This window comes from Scyliorhinus torazame, chromosome 3 (assembly GCF_047496885.1).
Source record: "Scyliorhinus torazame isolate Kashiwa2021f chromosome 3, sScyTor2.1, whole genome shotgun sequence".
Taxonomy (NCBI): Eukaryota; Metazoa; Chordata; class Chondrichthyes; order Carcharhiniformes; family Scyliorhinidae; genus Scyliorhinus; species Scyliorhinus torazame.
This window is the reverse complement of record NC_092709.1, coordinates 205,718,211-205,743,006: the sequence shown is the minus strand read 5'-3', so window position 1 is coordinate 205,743,006 and position 24,796 is coordinate 205,718,211.

The following is a 24,796-nucleotide window of genomic DNA, read 5'->3' as shown; positions in this document are numbered from 1 at the left end:
ATCAACTAAAAATCTGCTAACTCCGCCTTAAATTTACTCACTGTCCCAGCAGCCACCACACTCTGGGGTAGCGAATTCCACAGATTCACAACCCTTTGGGAGAAGTAGTTTCTTCTCAACTCTGTTTTAAATTTGCTACCGCTTATCCTAAGACTATAATCTCTCATTCTAGAATGCCGAACAAGAGGAAGCATCTGCTCCATGTCTCCGTTATCCATACCTTTTATCATCTTGTATACCTCAATTTGATCTCCCCTCATTGTTCTAAGCTAGAGAGTGTAGGCCTAAACTGTTCAATCTCTCTTCATAGTCAAACTCCTCATCACTGGAATCAACCGTGAACCTCCTCTGGACTGCCTCCAATGCCATTACATCTTTCTTCAAATAAGGCGACCAAAACTGTGCACAACCATGAGGTTTACCACATTTGAAGTAAATGGCACTCTCCATTTTCATAGATGATCTATATTGTTCCAATAACAAAAACGTGGATCTACATTGGCTAAGATCAACCTGAGGTTGAATACTCCTATTCCTGTGTTTTACTGCAGAGATATTTAGAGTCAATATTAACCCCCACGTGGCAGATAGAAGAGGGTTGAAGTGGGGGCTAAGGGTTAAAAGCTTAAAAACAGGGAATGCATCCCCCAACTTGTGTCTTGCTACTTTATTCGGTTGGATTTTCTTGTGCAAGTTTCTCACCAATGAGAGGCGAACACTAACAATTGCTGAGTGTTTTTGAGGGCTCAAGAAACGTGGCAACAAAAGGGTGGTGGGATACACCAGTTCAAGAAAGCCTTTTACAGTTCTGATGGCAGGCAGGGAGCAGCAGGAATGGTCTCCCATGTTGGCCTCCTCCCTGCAGATCATGGCGTTTCGCTTCCCCTGCCATGATCATAGGTAATTCCTCCCCAACTCTCTAATTTCTCACTCCCTATTTCCAGAAACCATTCCCAAGGGTCACCAGCTTCAGACCCCCTGCAGTTGATGACAGCAGTCAGGTTGTCAAAATAAATTAATAATGAAGTCTTGTCATTAAATTCGACAGGACCTGTACTCCCCTAGCTTTGTCAGATTTCCCCGACTTTGCACCAGACTGGTAATTTTCTGACTTTGTGTACAAGTCTCGATCTCCAGTGGTGTATGCCAACATTTCCAATAGACTTTCCACCCCAACCAGTGTGGCATAAACCAAGCAACCAAAATATTTTACAAAGTCTTCACAATTCCTACTACAGTAACAAACCTTCTTTCCAGTATTCCAGTCTGATAAGCGACACAGCTGAAACATCTCTTCTGTTTGCACAGCTAATCACTTCCATATGGTGATTGTAGCCGAGGGGGTTGATATGTGTGTGTTAACAGTAGGGACATCCTGCACGATCAGGATTTCAGAACTCCCATTAATTAGTTTCACCCAGCAAAATAGCTAAGATTTTCATTGACCATGTTACAACTTGAGTTTCGGGTTTCATTCACTCTGCACCTTTCTGTACAACTGCAAAGATTTATAGCTGGATACTTTTCCACTCACTTCCAGGCAGTAGTTTGAAAAATGACATTATATACAGATGTCCCTGTATTGAATGTAGTAGGATTTATAATCTGAACACACTGGCATAATTGTACCAGAGAGCAATAAGGATATAGGCAGTGATTTTGAGCCTGCACTCTCTGCCCATGAGAAAATTGGCATGGGCTCAAAATCTGGAGAGAATCGCAGGATTGGGTTTTGTAATTTTCACCCCTCCTTTCCAGTAGATTAGTGTGAATCATGGCACTGGAACCCAGGAACCCCATTTTAATACACTAACAAGCCATTAACAAGTATTCTCTCCAGACATTCCCCCCCTTCATGGAATATTCACCGGGATTAATAATAATAATCTTTATTGTCACAAATAGGCTTACATTAACACTGCAATGAAGTTACTGTGAAAAGCCCCTAGTCGCCACACGCCGGCGCCTGTTGGGGTACACAGAGGTAGAATTCAGAATGTCCAAATTACCTAACAGCACATCTTTCGGGACTTGTGGGAGGAAACCGGAGCACCCGGAGGAAACCCATGCAGACACAGGGAGAACATGCAGACTCCGCACCCATGCCGGGAATCGAACCTGGGACCCTGGTTCTGTGAAGCAACAGTGCTAACCACTGTGCTGGGCGCCGGGGTGAGGTCACACCGGTGTCATTTATTTATTTATTTTATACATTTAGAGTACTCAATTATTTTTATTTTTTTTCCAATTAAGGGGCAATTTAGTGTGGCCAATCCACCTGACCTGCACATCTTTGGGTTGTGGGGGTGAAACCCAAGCAGACACGGACAGTAACCCAGGGCCGGGATTCGAACCTGGGCCCTCAGCGCTGTAGGCAGCAGCTAACTACTGTGCCATGTGTCGCCCCACCGGTATCATTTATAACAGGTCGACAAAAGCGGCCTCACCTCCGAGGGGGATATCGGAGGTGAGCGAGCGCTCGGGCGGCCATGATTCTCCAGGTTCTTCACTGCTCAGGGCGTGAAAGAATGTGGGTGGCACATAAATTCCACTTGAGGCTGGGGCTCAGGGTCAGTGTCTCAATCTCGGGGGGAGGGTTTGCTTGTGGTTCTCACCGTCCAGTCACTTCGGGGTGTCCCTAGCTTTAAGGGGATATGGAGGCTGGCATGCTGGCATCACTTCCTGTGTCCTCCTTACTGGCCTTGTGGCCAAATCACTGCTGAGGGAGTGACCATCCTTAGTGGGAGCTGTAAAGTAGGTGGGAGGAAATGAATACTGAGGGTCAGCACCGGGAGCGACTGTGAGATTCCTGGATAGGGGCCCATGAGAGGGCAGGCTGCAAGGGCAGAATGGGCAACTCAGGAATGGGTTGTATCCCTATCTCATGATGAATGTAAAACCTTTCATTTGGGGAAGGACAACTGAACTACGAGTAGAACCCCACACTCAAGCAGCACTCTGAGGACCAAGGGGTTAAAGTATATTGAATATCAATTCCACTTGTCTAGGAAGTTTGACTTTCAGAAATAAGTATGGAGGGCTATGGAATGGGAGAATGAAGGCGTTCTTTAGATATGTGCTTGTCCTGCTGAATGCAGGCTCCGCTCTGAATGCTGTGCCTCGTCTGTCACAAGAGGCATTAATTTACTTGATATGCAATTTCTTCCTTCATTGACAAGTCAATTGTGCCAATGATATATGCTGAGCTAAAGGTCACTGCCACTGATTGGAGTCCCGAGTATTGGCCCCAATGTTCATACATGAGTTTATATCACACAGGATGCACTGATATGAACCCTAATGCAAGGCTTCAAGGTGAAGTCCATCACCACTCACCCTGTTATAGGTCAAGCTTAGTCTGACATTGAAGTCAAGTTTCAATTTCTCTTCCACCCATCCATGGATCTGCTGCAGCATGTGAATTCAGTTTGATGGATAAGGAGCTTTAATACAAACAAGCAACTCTGCAACTGACGGTGTGCAGTCTTAGACCTGGATTCCCCCCCCCCCCAAGACAGATGTACAGAGTTCGGGAATTTTCCCCTTGGTGCAACCACCTTGAGGGAAAGTGCCCTGAATAATGGGATATTTGTTCAGGGGAGGCGAAGGTTTGCTGGAGTCAAGTCCACTATCCCCAGAAATAGTGGAAAGGTAGCCACCGCAGCTGTCGAATGCAGAGGTGGGTTGTTCAAAAGGCCCACCTTAGTGCTCTAGGACATCATTCCAGTTATAGCAACACAGAGAGTCGTCAACGCTTCATGCCCCCTTCCCTCCACCCACTCCAATGTAGCATCTATATGAACGCATCTCCCCCCACCCAGCCACCATAGCTCCTCACATCCTTCAAGCTAATGTATGCTCCTGTACCCATCCCCATTGCCTTTACATTGCATACCAACCCATTACTTCCACTCATCCCCATGGCCCCTTTAGCCAAAATATGTCAGCCCAGTCACCCAACCAGCTGTATAAGGCAGGGCTTCCCTCTGAGTGAGAGGCGGAAGTCCAGCCTGCAGCCAATCAACGCTCATTGAAGCATAAATTGGCTGTGGGGCAAGCCCCGCCATCATAAATATTCAGGCCATGAGCTGTGTTTCCCTCCACAGATGTTGCCTGTCCTGCAGAGTATATCCAGAATTTTCTTTTCAAGAATAAATATTAGTTTGGGACTGGATTTTCATATCGGCCAGATATAAGAACAACAGTATTCCATTCATGGGGAATGGTAATTAGTGCTAACAGACCAACTGATTCATTATGAATATTACTGGCTCTGTTTGATTTTACGGTTTTTGTTCCCACTGAATTCAAATAATCAAACTGCCCTTGCAGGACTTGAACCTCAAATTCTTTGGGTTAATTTGTCAAGGCTTATTGGCATACTTCTCCAGCAATGTAATCATTCTCCTGCCATACCAAATAATTAAAAGCTGGGAAATTCAACATGTAAGTTAGAGTTGTGGGAGATGAATGGAAACAATGGAAACCCATAATTTAGTTCAGAGGCGAAGAACATTGATACAATTTATGTGATCGAAATATCTTAGCACAGGTTTTTGTGTTATCTGGAGAGAATGGCAATGATTCCTGTAGAAATAATGCTCTGCTGAGGAATTCTCCGTCGGCGGGATCCCCCAGTCTGTTGGCAGCGCACCCACACCCGCAGGTTTCCCAATGGCCCATCGAATCTGCACCAACCCTCCAAACACTCTACCTCAGTCCACTCACCTGCCCAATCTCCATAATCTAAATATTGGCAGTCCCTCGCCCCGTAACCTAAATATTGACAGTTACCCAAGGCTGGAATCGAACCAGCGTCCCTGGCGCTGTGAGGCAGCAGTGCTAACCACTGTGCCATCGTGCTGCCCGTTCTTATTCTGTTAATCTTGTGTGGAGTTGCAGCCATACTGGAGTGGTGTGCTACCCAAGTGCAGAATGCGTTGATTTCTGGTATTGCTGTGGGAGAGCCTATGTTGTCTAACAATCTGAGGATACGCATAAAATCAAAGATAAACTTTGGCTTAAAAATTTCTAATTTTCAGCTATTTCCATTATAAACTCATTGCATCTCCTACTGCCAACTAGTCTACGAATATTATTATCGTCTACGTTTTATCTCAACAATGGACCTCCTATTGAAAAGCATGAAAGGGTGAATGAACTGTAAATTACTGCAATTCTTCAGTGTCTTGTTCCCTTTGTTTAACATAAAGGTAAATCTGCAGCTGATTGATGGCTAATACTGTAAAGTAAATAGACTTTGATATTCGAATAACCTCCGTGTGATTTTTTATATTGGATGGCAATGTTTTCAAAACATGATTATGCTCAATGTGAAACAATGTGCAATATGTATTGAAGGAGTAATGCAGCAATGTATAGTTTTTTAGGAATTCAGGAGGAAGGCAGTAGCATAGTGGCATTGTCGCTGGACTAGTAATCCAGAGACCCAGGATAACGATCTGGAGATCTGGGTTTGAATCCAACCACGGCAGGTGATGGAATTTAAACTCGATAAAATATCTGGAATTAAAATTCTAATGATGACCATGAAACCATTGTTGTAAAAACCCATCTGATCACTAATGTCCGTTGGGAAGGAAATCTGCCATCCTTACCTGGTCTGGCCTTCATGGGGCTCCAGACCCACAGCAATGTGGTTGGCTCTTAAATGCCCTCCGAAATGGCCTAGCAAGCCGCTCAATTGTATTCAACTGCTGCGAAAACACAAAAAAGGAATGAAACCCGACGGCCCACCCGGCATCAAACCGGAAACGGCAACAGCAAACCCAGCCCTGCTGTCCTTGCAAAGCTCTCCTTATTAACATCTGGGGGCTTGTGCGAAAGTTGGGAGAGCTATCTCACAGGCTAGTTAAGCAACAGCCCGAGATAGTCATACTCATGGAATCATACCTTACAGGCAATATCCCAGACACCACTGTCACCATTCCTGAGTATGTCCTGTCTCACCAGCAGAGGTGGCAGCACAGCGGTATACAGTTGGGAAGGAGTTGCCCTGGGAGTCCTCAACATCGACTCTGGGCCACATGAAGTCTCATGGCTTCAGGTTAAACATGGGCAACGAAACCTCCTGCTGATTACCACGTACCGGCCACCATCAGTTGATGAATCAGAACTCCTCCATGTTGAAGCACTGAAGGTGCCAAGGGTGCAGAATATGCTCTAGGTGGGGGACTCCAATGTCCATTTCCAAGAGTGGCTCGGTAGTACCACCACAGACCAAGCTGGCTGGGTCCTAAAGAACATAGCTGCTGGGCTGGGACTGCAGCAGATGGTGAGGAAGCCAACAAGAGGGAAAAACATACTTGAACTAATCCTCACAAATCTGCCTGCTGCAGATGCATTTGTCCATGACAGTATCAATAGAAGTGACCACTGTACAGACCTTGTGGCGACAAAGTCCCATCTTCACATTGAGGATACCTTCCATCGTGTTGTGTGCACGACCACTATGCTAAATGGGATAGACTTTGAACAGATCTAGCAACTCAAGACTGGGTGTCCATGAGGAGCTGTGGGCCATCAGCAGCAGCAGAATTGTACTCAGCCACAATCTGCAACCTCATGGCCCAGCATATCCCCCATTACTTACCATTACCACCAAGCCACGGGATCAACCCTGATTCAATGAGGAGTGCAGGAGAGCATGCCAGGAGCAACATCAGGCATACCAAAAAATGAGGTGTCAACCTGGTGAAGCTGCAACACAGGACTACCTGTGTGCCAAACAGCATAAGCAGCAAGTATTAGACAGAGCTAAGCGATTGCACAACAAACGCATCAGATCTAAGCTCTGTCGTCCTGCCACATCCAGCCATGAATGATGTTGGACAATTAAACAATCACTGCAGGAGGAGGCTCCACAAATATCCCCATTCTCAATGATGGAGGAGCCCAGCACGTATGTGCAAAAGACAAGGCTGAGGCATTCGCAACAATCTTCAGCCAGAAGTGCCGAGTGGATGATTCATCTCGGTCTCCTCCGGAGGTCTCCAGCATGACAGATGTCAGTCTTCAGCCAATACGATTGACTCTATGTGATATCAAGAAACGGCGGAGGGCACTGGATACAGCAAAGGCTATGGGCCCTGACAATACCCTGGCAATAGTACTGAAGACCTGCGCTGTAGAACTGGCCATACCCCTAGCCAAGCTATTCCAGTACAGTTAAAACATTGGCATCTACCTTGCAATGTGGAAAATTGCCCAGGTATATCCTGTCCACACAAAACAGGTCAAATTCAACACAGCCATTCTTCCTGCACAATATGGTTCAGGCTAACCTGCACTAATTTAGCGATATAATCCAGGGTAGTTATTTGTATCTGATACCAGGGGCGAGATTCTCCGACCCCCCGCCGGGTCGGAGAATTGCCGGGGGCTGGCGTGAATCCCGCCCCCGCCGGTTGCCGAATTCTCCACCACCGGATATTCGGCGGGGGGCGGGAATCGCGCCGCGCCGGTTGGCGGGCCCCCCCCGCGATTCTCCGGCCTGGATGGGCCGAAGTCCCGCCGCTAAAATGCCTGTCCCATCAGCGTAGATTAAACCACCTACCTTACCGGCGGGGCAAGGCGTCGCGGGCGGGCTCCGGGGTCCTGGGGGGGGCGCGGGGCGATCTGGTCCCGGGGGGTACCCCCACGGTGGCCTGGCCCGCGATCGGGGCCCACCGATCCGCGTGCGGGCCTGTGCCGTGGGGGCACTCTTTCCCTTCCGCTTTCGCCACGGTCTCCACCATGGCGGAGGCGGAAGAGACTCCCTCCAGTGCGCATGCGCGGGAATGCCGTCAGCGGCCGCTGACGCTCCCGCGCATGCGCCGCCCAGAGATGTCATTTCCGCGCCAGCTGGCGGGGCACCAAAGGCCTTTTCCGCCAGCTGGCGTGGCGGAAATTCGTCCGGCGCGGGCCTAGCCCCTTAAGGTTGGGGCTCGGCCCCCAAAGATGCGGAGCATTCCGCACCATTGGGGCGGCACGATGCCCGACTGATGTGCGCCGTTTTGGGCACCAGTCGGCGGACATTGCGCCGTTTCCGGAGAATGTTGCCCCAGAAATCAGTTGTTCGACGACTACAAATTTATGTTGGTGTTGATACCAAAGTGAATTGTTACCACAGTTGTTTAGTCATAGATGACAGTGTGAATTGCCCCCTTCAGCAGTGCAAGGGAGGAAAGGAAACTTTTAATTAAAAGAAAGAAAATGCGCAGATGAGGCTACATCACTGTCACCATTGTGACAAGTTCTGTCAAATACTTTTTTTGTGACGCATGGCTCCACCATTCTGAGTGTTAGCTCAGGGCTTCTCAAACTGGGATTTTGGGGTCCAAGCTCCATGACAGCAATGATTGCCGCACATGGAGCTCTGACTGAGTGCTAACAACTGCAAGGCCCCTTTAAATCCTCTTTTTTTAAATGGAGGGCATGATCCATCTGCTTGATCTTTGAGGCCTGATTCCTGATTTCAAAAAGCCAGTGTAAAGGCAGGTGTTTTTTTTTACAAAACCCTGCAGTCTTTCACTCTCACAGATCTTCCCAAAGTTTGGGAAGCACTGGGTCAGATGAGGAAAGGTTGTCAGAAGTCCACGTGATGCAAAACCACCATGAACCTGCAGGGCAAAATGGCCTGATTATATGCTGAAAACACATGACAATACTTTTTTTTAATAGACCTCAATGCCTATTCTCCAATTGGTGCTGCCTCAAAGGCTGACAGATAAACATACCAAATGGATTGTATTGCTTGAAGAAAATGGCTTACCACCACCTTCTCAAGGATAATTAGGGATGGACAATAAATGTTGGCCTTGCCAACATCCCATGGTATTCGAGGCAAGGTACTAACATGGATTGACGATTGGCTGTCAGGCAGAAGGCAGAGAGCTGGGATAAAAGGTTCTTTTTCGGAATGGCAACCGGTGATGAGTAGTGTCCCGCAGGGTTCAGTGTTGGGGCCACAGCTGTTCTCTTTATATATTAACAATCTAGATGATGGGACTGGGGGCATTCTGGCTAAGTTTGCCGATGATACAAAGATAGGTGGAGGGGCAGGTAGTATGGAGGAGGTGGGGAGGCTGCAGAAAGATTTAGACAGTTTAGGAGAGTGGTCCAAGAAATGGCTGATGAAATTCAACGTGGGCAAGTGCGAGGTCTTGCACTTTGGAAAAAAGAATAGAGGCATGGACTATTTTCTAAACGGTGACAAAATTCATAATGCTGAAGTGCACAGGGACTTGGGAGTCCTAGTCCAGGATTCTCTAAAGGTAAACTTGCAGGTTGAGTCCGTAATTAAGAAAGCAAATGCAATGTTGTCATTCATCTCAAGAGGCTTGGAATATAAAAGCAGGGATGTACTTCTGAAGCTTTATAAAGCATTAGTTAGGCCCCATTTAGAATACTGTGAGCAATTTTGGGCCCCAAACCTCAGGAAGGACATACTGGCACTGGAGCGGGTCCAGCGGAGATTCACACGGATGATCCCAGGGATGGTAGGCCTAACATACGATGAACATCTGAGGATCCTGGGATTATATTCATTGGAGTTTAGGAGGTTGAGGGGAGATCTAATAGAAACTTACAAGATAATGAATGGCTTAGATAGGGTGGATGTAGGGAAGTTGTTTCCATTAGCAGGGGAGACTAGGACCCGGGGGCACAGCCTGAGAATAAAAGGGAGTCACTTTAGAACAGAGATGAGGAGAAATTTCTTCAGCCAGAGAGTGGTGGGTCTGTGGAATTCATTGCCACAGAGGGCGGTGGAGGCCGGGACGTTGAGTGTCTTTAAGACAGAAGTTGATAAATTCTAGATTTCGCGAGGAATTAAGGGCTATGGAGAGAGAGCGGGTAAATAGATAGATAGTTTTTTGAAAGATAGATAGTTTTTTGAAGAATAAAGGGATTAAGGGTTATGGTGTTCGGGCCGGAAAGTGGAGCTGAGTCCACAAAAGATCAGCCATGATCTCATTGAATGGTGGAGCAGGCTCGAGGGGCCAGATGGCCTACTCCTGCTCCTAGTTCTTATGTTCTTATGTTCTTAAATGGAGATGAAATCAGCCATGATTGAATGGTGGAGTGGACTTGATGGGCCGAATGGCCTTACTTCCGCTCCTATGTCTTATGGTCTTATGGAAAGAGTAAAAGACCACAATGGATTTAGTGAATCATGAATAAAGAAAAAGAAGTGAATTTCTAAACATTCAGTAGATTTATGAAGATTTTAAGTTTTCAACTCAGATACCAAACAAGAGATTGCCCATTAAATCTGAGTTCAACCAATTTAATATAAAATCCAAATAACAACTGTAAGGGGTGACAAAGGATAGAAAGAGGGAACATTAAATCAAATTTGCTTAAAGCTGACACCATAGGGTTCATTAGGACAAGAACCTCAGGTGCTTTGACCATTATTACTCTTCCTGAGCCCCCAGGAATTATATATCTCCATTGGGAGTGCTAACTCCTGGCCCACCATATTTCCCTGGTGTTGAAATGGCTATCTATCTATAAGCAGCTCAATTAGTGCTGGCTATTTATGAAAATTGATGAGCCTCCTGTTAACATCATTGGACAGATGTGTCATGTGAGTGTCCCTTTAAAAAAGGTTTGGTCTTACCACATGGCTTGTAGCACGGCTTCAGTGATGTAATTTGTGGATGGAGCTGGACTATGGCTGTCAGGTGAGAGGGGGTTTAGTGTTTGGGTTTCCGTTTTGTTTTGTTGCTTTGGACTGCAGAAGGAAGCAGTGTTTCCCAGTGTTCATTTTAAAGCTGTTCCAGTGAACTGAAAGCACTATGGGTGTAGCAAACTGCCTCGGTAACTTTAAAGATAGAGTTGCTTTCTGGAAGGAGTTTTGAAGCTGCTGGTTGGAGGCTGGATCTCGGGGAAAGGACCAGTCCCGTTCAAGTGAGATTACAGTGTGCCAGGCCACGTCCTTGAAAGGGGTTTTGATTTATTGGATTTTGTATTGAATTGGAACAGTTATTAAGGGGGATTCATTAAGAGTTATATACATAGATTACTGTAGCTGTTGTGCTTTCTTTATGTTTGTAATTGATAACAAATTCTTGCTGTGTTTTATATATGTTAATTACATTCTTATAATACACTTTGTTTTGATAAAAGTGCCTAGGAACTCTGATGAGTCACACCTGAAGTGAAGGCTCTTGTGCGCATCCTAGCCAAATTCAACATAAAAGTTATAGGTCAGGTGAACTTCATAATACATTTTGGAGTTTCTAAGCCCTGGCCCATAACAGGTGGAACAAACACCCCACCTACTGATTTCATCAAAACTAAACTTGGCCACAGCTGCTAAATAAATTCAAAGTCTGTTTCACTGTGATGGCAGGCTGGACAGAAGGCGGAATGAAGGATTGTGCCTATCCTTTACGACATTCCCTGATTATACCAGTTTCCAAGGTAACCAACAGAACAAACGAGTGCTTTAATGAAATTCATGCTAAAGATTGGGTAGTAAAGAATAGTTTCGGCATCTTAATTATTCAATTTCTTGGATCACGCCGTGTATTCACAACTGCCTCAGGAGTAATTGAAGATGATTAGTGGTCCTCCAGGACACTGAGCCTAGGTTTTCCACAGTCTGCCTATCGACAATGATTTATTTCAACAGTCACCTGCCATTTGCACATTCAAACCTTTGCTTCACTACACTAGGAATGGCAGGTATAACTTTATTAAGACATTTAAAAGGCGCAAAGGAATATGCTGGATTTGATGATATTTATTGTAGCAACTGATGAGGTCAGGCCAGCACTTTCAGAACAGAGTCCCATTGTCCTTTTGCCATTACCAGGGCCATTGACTGGTATCAAACAGACAATACTGAGCCCTCGGAGAAAAAGAAATAAAGAAGGAAGAACTTCTAATGGCATTACACAAAATACATAATCCCATACGTCAGTTGTCAATAAAGTGAATGTGGTGGTATGTATTAGGGGTCATGTGGGACTGTGAAGCCGTGATGCTATTGGCTGACAGATCCCGGGTCCTGGTTGGCTGCTGACTCCTGGCTCCGCCCTGAAGGCGGAGTATAAGAACCCGAGCTTCTCCCCACCGCTTCATTCTGTTGCTGAACTGCTGGGGACAAGTCTCGCCTAATAAAGCCTGAATCGACTTCATCACTTCTCGTCTCTCTCGTGAGTCATGGTGCGCTACAATTTATTAAGCGAGCTTAAAAGACTATGGAGCTCCGGATCGCCCCGGAATGCCTGCGGATCAGCCCCCACGCAGCGAACTCGGCAGCAGTATTTAAGCACTGGCAAGCATGTTTTGAAGGCTACCTCCGAACCCACGTCACGACAAACCCCCCCCCCTCGCAGGCTTGCGGGGTTAAAGCGCCAGACCATCCCGGGGGGGCCTGCTGCTATTTCTGCGGGCAAGTGAAACACCCCCGGCAGCGCTGCCCTGCCCGCGCAGCTATTTGTAAAAGCTGCGGCAAGAAGGGCCATTACGCGGCAGTGTGCCGGTCCCGGGGGGTCGCCGCAATCCCCGGAGAAGAACGAGCCCAGCAGATCCCAAACGCTCCCCAACCCGCCCAGCGCCCCATGTGCGACCCGCGGGTGCTGCCATTTTGGGTCCCGGGCACCACGAGGGGAGGATGGGCGCCGCCATCTTGTGACCCCCCAGCCACGTACGATTCATGGGGGCGGCCATTTTGTCCACCCCGGCCGGGTGCGATTCATGGACGCCACCATCTTGGTTGACAACAAAGGACCCCAGCATCGACGGCTCCACGGGGTCCGAAGAAGACGCCGCGACACTACTACCACGACTGGCTTCGGTGACTCTGGATCAATCACGGCCCCGGACGCTCCAGACGACGACAACAACGGTGCTGATCAACGGACATGAGACACCATGCCTGATCGACTCTGGGAGCACTGAAAGTTTTACTCACCCAGACACGGTAAGACGCTGTTTTCTGACCATCCATCCAAGCACGCAAAAGATTTCCCTAGCTGCAGGATCCCACTCCGTAGAGATCAAAGGGTTCTGCATCGCGAACCTAACGGTGCAAGGGAGGGAGTTTAAGAACTACAGGCTCTACGTCCTTCCCCAACTCTGCGCGCCCACATTACTGGGATTAGATTTCCAGTGTAACCTGCAGAGCCTAACATTTCAATTCGGCGGCCCAATACCCCCACTCACTATCTGCGGCCTCGCAACTCTCAAGGTTGAACCGCCGTCCTTGTTTGCAAACCTCACCCCGGATTGCAAACCCGTCGCCACTAGGAGCAGACGGTACAGCGCCCAGGACCGGATATTTAGTCGGTCTGAAGTCCAGCGGTTGCTGAAGGAAGGCATAATCCAGGCCAGCAATAGTCCCTGGAGAGCCCAGGTGATAGTAGTAAAGACCGGGGAGAAGCAAAGGATGGTCGTAGACTATAGTCAGACCATCAACAGGTACACACAGCTAGATGCGTACCCTCTCCCCCGCATATCCGACATGGTAAATCGGATTGCCCAGTATAAGGTTTTCTCCACCGTGGACCTCAAGTCTGCCTACCACCAGCTCCCCATCCGCCCACGTGACCGCAAGTACACAGCCTTCGAGCAGACGGGCGTCTATACCACTTCCTAAGGGTCCCATTTGGTGTCACAAACGGGGTCTCGGTCTTCCAACGGGAGATGGACTGAATGGTTGACCAGCACGGGTTGCAGGCCACGTTCCCGTATCTCGACAACGTAACCATCTGCGGCCACGATCAGCAGGACCATGACGCCAACCGCCAAAAATTCCTCCAGACCGCTCACGCCCTGAACCTCACATACAACGAGGAAAAGTGCGTTTTTAGCACAAACCGGTTGGCCATCCTGGGATACGTAGTGCGCAATGGGATAATAGGCCCCGACCCCAAACGCATGCGCCCCCTTATGGAATTTCCCCTCCCCCACTGATCCAAAGCCCTGAAACGTTGCCTGGGTTTCTTTTCATATTACGCCCAGTGGGTCCCCCAGTATGCAGACAAGGCCCGCCCGCTAATACAGTCCACTACCTTCCCCCTGTCGACAGAGGCTCGCCAGGCCTTCAGCCGCATCAAAGCGGATATCGCAAAGGCCACGATGCACGCCATCGACGAGTCCCTCCCCTTCCAGGTCGAGAGCGACGCATCCGACGTAGCTCTGGCGGCCACCCTTAACCAAGCGGGCAGACCCGTGGCCTTTTTCTCCCGGACCCTCCACGCCTCAGAAATCCGCCACTCCTCAGTGGAAAAGGAGGCCCAAGCCATAGTGGAAGCTGTGCGACATTGGAGGCATTACCTGGCCGGCAGGAGATTCACTCTCCTCACCGACCAACGGTCGGTAGCCTTCATGTTCGATACTGCACAGCGGGGCAAAATTAAAAATGACAAGATCTTAAGGTGGAGGATCGAGCTCTCCACCTTCAACTATGAGATCTTGTACCGTCCCGGAAAGCTGAACGAGCCGTCCGATGCCCTATCCCGCGGCACATGTGCCAACGCACAAATAGACCGCCTCCAAGCCCTCCACGAGGACCTCTGCCATCCAGGGGTCACTCGATTCTACCATTTCGTAAAGTCCCGCAACCTCCCCTACTCTGTGGAGGAGGTCTGTACAGTCACCAGGAACTGCCACATCTGCGCAGAGTGCAAACCGCACTTTTTCAGGCCGGATAGAGCGCACCTGATCAAGGCTTCCCGCCCCTTTGAACGCCTCAGTTTGGATTTCAAAGGGCCCCTCCCCTCCACTGACCGCAACGCATACTTCCTGAACGTGGTGGACGAGTACTCTCGTTTCCGCTTCGCCATCCCCTGCCCCGACATGACAGCGGCCACAGTCATTAAAGCCCTTGGCACCATATTCACACTGTTCGGTTGCCCCGCGTATATCCATAGCGACAGGGGGTCCTCCTTCATGAGTGGCGAGCTGCGCCAGTTCCTGCTCAGCAAGGGCATAGCCTCGAGCAGGACGACGAGCTACAACCCCCGGGGGAACGGGCAAGTAGAGAGGGAGAACGGCACGGCCTGGAAGACCGTCCTGCTGGCCCTACAGTCCAGGTATCTCCCAGTTTCCCGGTGGCAGGAGGTCCTCCCGGATGCTCTCCACTCCATCCGGTCGCTGCTGTGTACCACCACTAACCAAACGCCTCATGAGCGCCTCCTTGTCTTCCCCAGGAAGTCCTCCTCCGGAACGTCGCTGCCGACCTGGCTGGCGGCCCCAGGACCCATCTTGCTCCGGAAGCATGTGCGGGCGCACAAATCGGACCCGTTGGTCGAGAGGGTTCACCTTCTCCACGCGAACCCGCAGTACGCCTATGTGGCGTACCCCGACGGCCGACAGGACACAGTCTCCCTGCGGGACCTGGCGCCCGCCGGCAACACACACACCCCCCCGACACCGATCATCCCCTCCCTGCCACCGGCGCACCCTGCGACCGCCCCCTTCCCGGGGGGATCGGTCCTCCTCCCGTGCCCGCCCAGGAGTAAAACAGGAACAAACACCGAAACGCTCCCGGAGACGACAACGCCTGAACAAGCACCTGCACCACCACCGGGGCTGAGGCGATCAACGAGGAAGACCAGACCGCCCGCTCGACTCGTGGCATCCGCGTGACACCAAGAATGTTGTTGTATTGTAACAAAAAAAATGTTTTTCTTGCTAATATTGTAAATAGTTTCACAAACTTGTACATAGCCCAGTGTAGGGCTAAAACTGTAGTAACATGTCCGAAATTTCCCTTCCAGGGCCAGCCTTGTAAACCCCTACCACCATGCGAACCACCACCCCGCCGGGTTCCTTTTTAACAAGGGGTGAATGTGGTGGTATGTATTAGGGGTCATGTGGGACTGTGAAGCCGTGATGCTATTGGTTGACAGATCCCGGGTCCTGGTTGGCTGCTGACTCCTGGCTCCACCCTGAAGGCGGAGTATAAGAACCCGAGCTTCTCCCCGCCGCTTCATTCTGTTGCTGAACTGCTGGGGACAAGTCTTGCTTAATAAAGCCTGAATCGACTTCATCACTTCTCGTCTCTCTCGTAAGTCATTGTGCGCTACAGTGCCTTTCATATGTAGCCATTGTTCTAATTCAGGACAATTTGACAGTTAATTTTCATACAGGAAGGCCCTGCACTAAGATAAACCAATAATCTGGTTTGACGGTATGGTTTGAGAGAGATAGTTTAAGTTCTTCATCAAATACTGTCATGGGATCTCTCACCCACCTGAGAGGAACACAGGAACATAGGAATTAGGAGCAGAAGTCGGCAATTCAGCCCTTTGAGCCTGCTCCGCCATTCAATCAGACCATGGCTGATCTCTTCGAGGTCTCAAGTCCACCTCCCTATCTGTTCCCCTTAACCTGTTTTTTTAATAAGAAATATACCCTATCTCCTTCTTGAAACCATTTAATGGTTCAGATTCCACCACACTGTGGGGCAGCAAGTTCCACAGATTCACCACCCTCTGTGAGAAGTAGTTCCTCCTAATCTCAGTTCTAGATCTACCGCCTCTCAATCTATATCTGTGATCTCACGTTCTAGATTGCCCTTCAAGGGGAATGGCTACATTTACCTTATCAATCCCTTGGGGGGGTTTAGCACAGTGGGCTAAACAGGGATGGTTTAGCACAGTGGGCTAAACAGCTGGCTTGTAAAGCAGAACGATGCCAGCAGCGCGGGTTTAATTCCCGTACAGGCCTCCCCTCTCAGGTGCCAGAATGTGGCGACTAGGGGCTTTTCACAGTAACTTCATTTGAAGCCTACTTGTGACAATAAGCAATTTTCATTCATTTCATTTTCATTTTAGTATCTTTTTACCTTGATCAGATCCCCTCTCAACCTTCTAAACTCTAGCAAGTACAAACCCAAACTCTTTAATCTCTTCTTGTATGTTAACTCTTTCACCCCCAGAACGATATGACAGATATGCCTTTGATTTAACATCTGATCTAAAAAGGCAGCACTCTCTCAATGGCTGGGAGTTTCCGGGACCCCACACGGGAATTTGACATGAGCAGGTTGTGAAATCTGATGGATCAGCTAAAAGTCCATTGGCTTCAGGAGGAATTTCCGGTCTTGAAACCTCAGCCAATATTGCGTTATGGTGCTAGTGTAAACAATGGGCACAAGTCCTAAAGTGGAGTCTGAATACACCATATTGACTTATAGACAAGTCAGCTACCACTGAGCCAAAAGACAAAAGAACAGCTAATTTTTTCCCTTTCCTAGTTTGGGGGAGGCAAGGGTCATTTTATGATTTAACAGCCCCAACATTGGGTGCTACACAATGAAAGCCAATATTGAGAATTTGAGTGCAGAGACAAGCCTGTCCAATTCACACCTTGCACAACTTTCTGTTCATTTAACCTACAGAATGAAAAGTTTTGTTGGCTGCTAATCAATCATATTGGGTTTAAATTTGCTGGTAACAATGACATCACACAGTCAGGGCAGAAAGCAGATGGTAATCCCACTTGAGTCAGTTACAGGGCCAGGTGGCATATTACCAGCAGTGGCCAAGCTAGAGACTTCCACCATGGCACCATCCAATTATGAGCAAGGACACCCCCAAAACTGCTGGCCCGATCAGATGGCTGGCAACTCAGCACCTGAGCAGCGATGCTGCAAGTTGTGGGCACTACTGAGGCTGCAGTTTCAGTGAGAAGATACCGGAATGACTGGGAACCCTCAAAGAGAGGTCAGGAATGTTGCGGGGCATGAGGGCCAGACACCAGCTGGCCTTGGTGATTGTGGAGTGGAGGGAATGAGGAACACTGTTGGCACCATTGACACAAGGGGCAGCATCGTCACTGGGAGGATTGGGGCCTCCATGGGCCATAGAGTACCCATGAATGAGAGCCTCCCACCCCAGAAGCTGCTGGGAGTCTGCCAGGGTATAACCAGTTCAGCTGCAGTCCCTCCCAACTCCCATAAAATGCAGGCAGAGTCAGAAAATGGCCCTTAATTTGTCACTTAGTAGCTCAAATGGCCTCATGGCCACTAACTTTACCACTGCTGACAGTGTTACATGGAGGCAGAACATCACTTTAGGAATCCCTCGGGGTAGTGTTCTAGGCCCAACTATCTTCAGCTGCTTCTTCATAAAGTTAGAAGTTGGTATGTTCGCTGATGATTACACAATGTTCGGCATCATTTGCGATTTCTCAGAGACTGAAGCATTCTGTATCCATTTGCAGCAAAACCTGGATGACATTCAGGCATAGGCTGATAAGTTGCAAAAGTTACATTCACACTACACAATGCCAGGCACTGACTATCTCCAACAAGATAGAATGTAATCATCTTCCCTTGATGTTCAATGGAAATACCATAATTGAATTCCCCAATACCAAGACCCTGATGGTTACCATTGACCAGAAACTGAATTGAACTAGCCATATAAATATGTGGCAACAAGAGGAGGTCAGAGGCTGGGAATTCTGTGGCAAGTAAGTCACTTTCTGACTCCCAAAGTCTGTGTATCACCTGCAAGGCATATGTCAGAGCTGTGATGGAATACTCTCCATTTTTCTGGATGAGTGCAGCTCCAACAACATCAAAGCTGGACATCATCCAAGCCAAAACAGTTAGCTTGGTTGTTAGCCCTTCCAACTTTCACTCCTTCCACCACCAACACACAGTATCAGCAGTATGTACCACCGACAAAATGCACTGCAGCAATTTACCAAGGCTTCTTCGACAGCAACTTTCAAACCTGCGACCTCTACCACCTGGAAGAGCAAGGACAGCAGATAAATGATAACACCACCATCTGCAAATTTCTCTCCAAGCCACATACCATCCTGACTTGGAAACATATCGCCGTTTCCTCACTGTCGCTGGGTCAAATTCCTCGAACTCACTTGCAAACAGCAAACTATACTGTAGATGAGGGGCTAAGAAAGATGCAGTATATTATCTATGTATGCTGAATTAAGTTAATGTCACAAGTAGTGGCATTAACATACATCAGCAATGATGCAGTTTTTAAAAAGTCTCCCTGTGTGATGTAAAATGTCAATTTTAGATGTATTAATTAACATTTTGCAGTTTTTTATCTGACACATGGACTAACTGTCACTTGTATCAAAAAATGAAACTCTTTGCGCTTTTTACAGCTAACATCACACATCTCTTATATTGGAAATTTACTTATTCAGATTCCTTCTTCTTTAGCAGCCTTTTATACTGTATTGATACCCAAGAGTGTTTTATTAATGGTGATTTGGAAGAGAATCTCCGGAATAGCCTCATTCCTGATAATGAAACCAAGACTGAAGGCCGGAAATTGTCATTTAGTGTGTTTTGATAAAAAGATATTTAAAACCATAATCATTAATCTGAAAACACAAACCACCAAATATTTATTATTTTAGAGTTATAGGAAAGCCCAAATGTCAAAATGTTTGGTTATAAAAAATGTATGATGACGCGTTTTCCTAACTCAAAAGGTTAGACTGGCATCTATTAGATTTAATACGATGCTAGTAATCATATTATTAGATAATCGTTCATCAGCATTTAGTCATCAATATTTCTCTGGGTTTTATATTTCACTTAATTTATTACAAAATAAATTTAACCTGGTAAGCCATAGTTATCTGAAGAAAAACATTACATTCCTGCATTGTCCCTACTGACATTACATACAATAATGCCTAACTCATTGAAACATTCACACAGCACAACTAATTTAAAAGTAAACTTGTGCATGTTCACTTGAAAAATATGAGCCAGATTTTTATTTAAAAAAACAACAATACTTCAACAATACACCCTATTATTAACACGAGAATTGGCCATCAAATTGTGGTATTAAGACATACCCAATGATTTGCAAATGGTCATAAGTTGCTGGACAATTTGCACTCTCGTCCTTTAGCTTCATGTAAATAGTATCCCACCCTTACCTTTCTGTAATTTCATGAGTTGCTGCATTTGCATGCTCGCTATCCAATGACCATAGAAAGTTCAGTCTATTCATTACCAGCATAAACACGATCTCAAAGATTGTCAATCAACCTCACTTGTCAGAAAATGAACCATTGTAAGTCTCATTTCTTCAGGTTATGAATTGTTTGAGAAGATTTTTTTAATGTTTTAACTTTTGTGTTACTTTTCTGTCTCTTTTTTTCCTCGTGATCCTATCTTTATTTCCCTTATTTTTGTGAGATTTTTCAGACCCGCGCGCCTCGAGGTGGCAAATTCCCACCGGAGGTTACCGGACCTTCCGATGGCCCGGCACATTTTCTGTCCCTCTCATGACGGTTCATAGAATCATAGAATCATAGAATTTACAGTGCAGAAGGAGGCCATTCGGCCCATCGAGTCTGCACCGGCTCTTGGAAAGAGCACCCTACCCAAGGTCAACACCGCCACCCTATCCCCATAACCCAGTAACCTCACCCAACACTAAGGGCAATTTTGGACACTAAGGGCAATTTATCATGGCCAATCCTCCTAACCTGCACATCTTTGGACTGGGCTGGGGTTCACACAGTGGGCTGGACAGGAAGATTTATTTCTCTTCCTGTACCTAATTGGTCATTGAATTCGCCCACTTAAATTCACCGACCTTCTCGAGATATCCATTTGTCCTGCTCTTCGCCAACGTCCCAGCTGTCCTGTGGCCTTCGCTGTGCCATGAACGACTTGCACTTAGAATTTTTGGCTGCAAAATCCTGAGCACGCACAAAACAAGTCTAACTAATGAGAAATGATGTGGAGATGCCGGCGCTGGACTGGGGTGAGCACAGTACGAAGTCTTACAACACCAGGCTAAACTCCAACAGGTTTGTTTCGATGTCACTAGCTTTCGGAGCGCTGCTCCTTCCTCAGGTGAATGAAGAGGTATGTTCCAGAAACATATATATAGACAGATTCAGAGATGCCAGACAATGCTTGGAATGCGACCATTAGCAGGTGATTAAATCTTTACAGGTCCAGAGATGGGGTAACCCCAGGTTAAAGAGGTGTGAATTGTATCAAGCCAGGACAGTTGGTAGGATTTTGCAGGCCAGATGGTGGGGGATGAATGTAATGCGACATGAATCCCAGGTCCCGGTTGAGGCCGGAATGAGAAATGCAGTGAGGTTCCCCACCTCTGGCCCAAAGAAACATAACACTGATTTTTCTAAGGACTTTACATAGGCGATCAGGGGTTATGGGGAGAAGGCAGGAGAATGGGGATGAGAAACATATAAGAACATAAGAACTAGGAGCAGGAGTAGGTCATCTGGCCCCTCGAGCCTGCTCCACCATTCAATGAGATCATGGCTGATCTTTTGTGGACTCAGCTCCACTTTCCGGCCCGAAAACCATAACCCTTAATCCCTTTATTCTTCAAAAAACTATCTATCTTTAGCTTAAAAACATTTAATGAAGGAGCCTCTACTGCTTCACTGGGCAAGGAATTCCATAGATTCACAACCCTTTGGGTGAAGAAGTTCCTCCTAAACTCAGTCCTAAATCTACTTCCCGTTATTTTAAGGCTATGCCCCCTAGTTCTGCTTTCACCCGCCAGTGGAAACAACCTGCCCGCATCTATCCTATCTATTCCCTTCATAATTTTATATGTTTCTATAAGATCCCCCCTCAACCTTCTAAATTCCAACGAGTACAGTTCCAGTCTACTCAACCTCTCCTCGTAATCCAACCCCTTCAGCTCTGGGATTAACCGAGTGAATCTCCTCTGCACACCCTCCAGTGCCAGTACGTCCTTTCTCAAGTAAGGAGACCAAAACTGAACACAATACTTCAGGTGTGGCCTCACTAACACCTTATACAATTGCAGCATAACCTCCCTAGTCTTAAACTCCATCCCTCTAGCAATGAAGGACAAAATTCCATTTGCCTTCTTAATCACCTGTTGCACCTGTAAACCAACTTTTTGCGACTCATGCACTAGCATACCCAGGTCTCTCTGCACAGCAGCATGTTTTAATATTTTATCATTTAAATAATAATCCCTTTTGCTGTTATTCCTACCAAAATGGATAACCTCACATTTGTCAACATTGTATTCCATCAGCCAGACCGTAGCCCATTCACTTAGCCTATCCAAATCCCTCTGCAGACTTCCAGTATCCTCTGCACTTTTTGCTTTACCACTCATCCTAGTGTCGTCAGCAAACTTGGACACATTGCCCTTGGTCCCCAACTCCAAATCATCTATGTAAATTGTGAACAATTGTGGGCCCAACACTGATTCCTGAGGGACACCACTAGCTACTGATTGCCAACCAGAGAAACACCCATTAATCCCCACTCTTTGCTTTCTATTAATTAACCAATCCTCTATCAATGCTACTACTTTCCCCTTAATGCCATGCATCTTTATCTTATGCAGCAACCTTTTGTGTGGCACCTTGTCAAAGGCTTTCTGGAAATCCAGATATACCACATCCATTGGCTCCCCGTTATCTACTGCACTGGTAATGTCCTCAAAAAATTCCACTAAATTAGCCCTTTATGAACCCATGCTGCGTCTGTCCAAAGGGACAATTTTCATCCAGATGCCTTGCTATTTCTTCCTTGATGATAGATTCCAGCATCTTCCGTACTACCGTTAATTTATGGGTGTGTGTGTGTGTGTGTGTAAGTAATAAAGTTACTAACTAAATAACAAATATTAAATGCAGATAATTATAAAAGGTACTTATAAAGATTAAATTATAAAGTTCAGTTCTTTAAGCTATTGTTGCAGGCCCATTGATTACAGTTGAAGTGTTGGTTGCTATGGTGAAGGGTTGAAGTTGAATAGTTGTGTTCATCAGCTATGATGGTCTCTGTAGTTGAATTGTAGGAGGTTGTTTTAGTGGATGGACTCAGGAGATCAGCAGAGTTTAATGAGAAACAGAAGGTTTCATCCAGTTCTGCCCTTATGACATTTACTGATTGCCTAGACTATTTTGGCAGAACAGCAGTTTTTTTTTCTGTTCCCTCCCTTAGCCAAGAATCCTCTTGGGTGGTGTCTCTCCAAGTTCTTTCTGGGGTTCAACACAAAATGGCTGTACTTAGTCAGACTTTCTGCAGTTCAAAGCTCAAAATGGCTGCTACCCCAAACTGTGAAAATATGCTTCCATATTTGTTATTGGGTTAGCCCATGTTTGAGGACATAGTCCCATCCATTGTGTTTTAGAAAGATTTAACCTTTTAAATGTCTCAACCATTAATTTGAATGAGTCGCATTCTTTCAGGTTTTGTAAGATAGAAAATAATTATTCACTCATCCAGGGAAGCCATTGTCAATGAGTTTCTGTTTACTCTTGTGGAAATGTGCATTGAATTATTTCAAATGTCTTCACATGTTGGGGTTTGTCTATTTATAATCTACTTGGAATCTTCTCAAAGCTTGAAAAACATTGCAATTGGAAAATTTGGGGTAACATTTGGCAGCCATTTTTAAGGTCCCTTGTGTCCAAAGAAAGATTAGCTTATTCACAAAATCTATAATTTCATAACTACACATTCGTGAATGTGGCAAAATTTTCCATTCTGGAGACTAAATGTAGTGGCAGGCGGGAAAGTCGGTGTGATTCTCATTGGGTGGTGGACTGGATTTATCCACCCAATTTTATCTCTTTAATTTTGCTTAATGAGGAGCTCATCAAATTTTGTAGTAGGGCAGGCAGAGATTAGTATGCTCCAGTGTTACCTCCTGGGGTCAAAGATCCTGACATCATAGTTAAACAGCACCCGCACAAATGCGCCCAAACATACAAAACCAATGAGACTTCTTTCCTCTAAATGGGAGCAAGGAGTCTTCCTACCTGACCTTGCCAGCCTAGGCAAAGGTCGCCAAGGAGGTCAATGCCCATGGCCAACAGAAAAGGACTGTCCTGCAGTGTGGGATAAAAATAAATAAGCTGATGTGCCCTGCGAGGGTAAATGACATTTCTGCTCACTTTAAACTCACATCCTCAGAAGGGTGTCAGATAATCTAAGGGTTAAAGTTCACAGGGATGCCACTCATGACCTGCAGATGGGACATCAGCACTGCATGTCTACTGCCACTTTAAGCTCATCGTCTCATGTAAGATCCTGCACGAATGGCATCTTAATCTCTTATTGAGGAGGACTCAGCACACACAACAGGCATGTGACCTTCTGAACTACTCTTCTATCCATAGTGCTCACAATCAATCCATCTGTCTTGAAGTAAGACAAAATATCCCAGCACCGACCGGAGAGAGTGAAGACTAGAGGTGATACCCCTGAGCTTATGACACTCTCCTCCCACGAAGAGCAAGCATCAGAGTTGGCTGGTGAGGACAGAGGTCACTCCTGTGCAGGTCTGTCTCCCCTAACAAGTCAGTGAGGGTCCATCCTGTATACATCAAAAACATGGGGACAATGACTGTGGATGGCTTATTACATTGGAACCTGCCTAGTCAATCACTATTTTTTTTCTCTCTATTCTGGCAAATTAGTTGGTACTATCATGGGCGTCATTCTCCGATACCCCGCCGGGTCGGAGAATGGCCGTTGGCCGCCGTGAATTCCGCCCCCGCCGAAGTCTCCGGTACCGGAGATTGGGCGGGGGCTGGAATCGGGCCGCGCCGGTTGGTGGGACCCCCCGCTCAATTCTCCGGCCCGGATGGGCCAAAGTCCCGCCCAGAAATTGCCTGTCCCGCCGGCGTAAATCAAAGCTGGTATTTACCGGCGGGACCAGGCGGCGTGGGCGGGCTCCGGGGTCCTGGGGGGGGCGCGGGGCGATCTGACCCGGGGGTGCCCCCACGGTAGCCTGGCCCGCGATCGGGGCCCACCGATCCGCGGCGGGCCTGTGCCGTGGGGGCACTCTTTCCC